The sequence below is a fragment of the Chrysochloris asiatica genome, unplaced genomic scaffold (genome assembly GCF_000296735.1).
Source record: "Chrysochloris asiatica unplaced genomic scaffold, ChrAsi1.0 scaffold00125, whole genome shotgun sequence".
NCBI lineage: Eukaryota > Metazoa > Chordata > Mammalia > Afrosoricida > Chrysochloridae > Chrysochloris > Chrysochloris asiatica.
In genome coordinates, this window is record NW_006408643.1 from 205,599 (window position 1) to 208,417 (window position 2,819).

Consider the following 2,819-nt stretch of genomic DNA (forward strand, 5'->3'; position numbering starts at 1 on the left):
ATGGCTTTTCAGTCTGGCCCATTAACCCACAGCGCCACACAGGACTCCTACTAGACAATGGGAAAACTTTCTGCATACTAGACAATGGGAAAACCTTCTATTAAGAAATCATGACTAAAAAAGAGAATGATTTTTGAAGCTAAGAGGAGAAGGTGAAGTTTATTCTTAAGGAATTTGCTTTGAAGACAAGAATATTCTTCAACACAATTTCCTGTGTGTAATAAACCCCTATTGACAATTAAGAACTTTATAAACAATCACAAAAGATTTTTCTGTTTATGAAAAAGGTGCTAAAAGGTTTTAATGACAGAGGTGTCGGCTGTCACTTGTGCTGAAAAGTCGTGTTACTGTTTTTGCTAATACTAGACAACAGGCACATGATACCAGTGCTATAATTTTATTCATCTGAATTTGATCACTAAACTTGGCCACAACTTTTTTTTTTTTTAATTTGCCAGCACAAATGCCAGTGCATTTAACAGAGAATTGTTCCACTTAGTGTTATAAGATAAGCACTGGGCTGCTAACCGAAAGACTGGCAGTTCAAAGCTACCAGCCACTCCTTGGAAACCCTATACAGGGTCATTATGACTCAAAGCCAACTAGATGGCACTTAGCATCAACCAATGGTTACAAACCAGGCTGCGAACCGCAAGATCAGCAGTTTGAAACTATCAGCTGTTCTGCGGGAGAAAGATGAGGCATTCTGCTCCCGTAAAGATTTACAGCCTCGGAATTCTGTACAGGGTCGCTCTGACTTGGAACCGACTCTACAGCACACAGCCACCACCACCACCATCAAAAAGTTTAATTTAGATACAACATACCTTAATAATTTAATATATATCAAGTTTTGGTTCAAAACTGTTATGTGATATATTTAGAGTTTTCCAAAGAATAAAGTTAAGCATTCATCTTCAGAGCTATTTCTGCCTCCTAAAGTTTTATAAATAACTTTATTTGACTCCTATATGTCTATGTTAAATAGTGTTTTATGAGCCAGTGTTTTTGGCTAGGCATAATCATTTTATTTCACTTTGTTTTGAAAATTTTCTGTGTTTACAACAAGTTGAAGGCCATAGCTAATGTTTCTCATGGAGCAATCTAGAAATCTCAGTTATTTCCTCTTTTAAGAAAAGCTGCTTCTTGTTCCAGACTGTGAGAAATGGCTGTTGGTGGTCCAACTTCAGAATCAAGGAAAGCTTCTTGGGTGTAGCAAGTTGGCATAACAAAAGGGAACTCTGAGAAGAGATAGGGAGTAGTTTGACCTGCTAGACTCTTTTTAAATAAGACTACACCCATCAAAGAAGTAAGGGAAGTTCATGGGTTTGGGGATGAAACTAATTTTAGATGAGAATGCTCCCTGTAGGGTCTAGTAAGAGACTTTTGGGAAAGATTGTAATCTCTTAAGTAACAGTAGCTTAGTGGTTATGAATTGGGAGTGAACCTCAAAGTCAGCAGTTTGAAACTACCAGCTGTTCCACGGGAGAAAGATGAGGCATTCTGCTCCCGTAAAGGTTTACAGCCTCGGAAACCCTGTACAGGGTTGCTATGAGTTGGAACTGACTGCACAGCACACAGCCACCAACACCAAGTACCCAGTAAAGTGGAAATGGAGGCGGGGCTTTTTCTGAGTTAGGTTAATAAAACTCTTTGTCAAATGGCCATGCAGCTTGTCTGCCCATGTTAATGGGGCTGGGCATCCGATTTTGCATAATTGAATAAAGAAAACCTCACTCTCACTAAAATGAGTACAGATTGGATTACTTGAGCGTTTGTCAGTATAGACAACGTTTCTCATAAGACTTCTAATCACTCACTCTGATTTAGTTTAAAAACAGGCGAACGCTTGTAAATTAGTCTTAATACTGTGGAGAATAACTGAAGTTAATTCATTTTAGCAAAGGTGTTTGTAGCAACTTTAAAAATGAAATCTTCTCAAATGACTTGTATTAAATTTTACAAAATGTGTTTTATCTAAGAAAAAAGTAATTTTTTGAGTAAAGCTAGTATTTCCAGAATGTAAAAGATTTTTTTTGGTAATGTTACTTGGCCCCAACATACCCTCAACTCAGAAGGAACTTGGCTAGAAATGTTTTTTTGGCTCATGAGACTATTTTACAGCTTTGTTGCCTTATCAGAACAATGCCCTTCAAAAGAAATGTATTATTTTGCTCCAAGAGACTAAACCAGAGAAAGCTAAACTGGGGTAGCCAGATTCTTCCTTTAAGCTTGGCATCTGTCCTTGTACTGGACTGCTGAGATTGAATTCTGCAGGACCTTCAGAGCTCAGCTCCACTGCTCCAAAGAATAGTCCCTCTTTCTCATAACCAAGAGTACATAATTTGCCCTGATCTGGTAGGGCAATTCCCTTTAAAAGAGGTCCCCATGGACATTGAGACCCTACAGAAACCTGTTCACCCAAACTACCTTCTTAACCTCAGACCTTACCTATAGTTAAAAAGCATCAGATGATTTTAGAGCAAGCCAAGAAAGAGGCTGATGAAATTCATAATAAAAACCTGATGCAACCTTGGAACGACAGGGCTCTGAGATACAGGGACTGAGTCATGATTGAAATGGGGGGGGTATCATGTTAGGATGCTGGAATGTCTCTTTATTATGTGACTAACCAAGGGGCTGGAGTTTTAGTCTGTGTTACAGGTCACAAGCTCTCCAGTATAGATTCCAGCCTGACTAATTCGACCCTATAGCAAGCAGACAGCCACTTCTCCATCTTTGGAGTGAGCGTGCCTGAGGGAGCCAGCATTCACCGAAGACCCACCTGAAAGAGGAATGTCATCTGCATCTCCATTGAG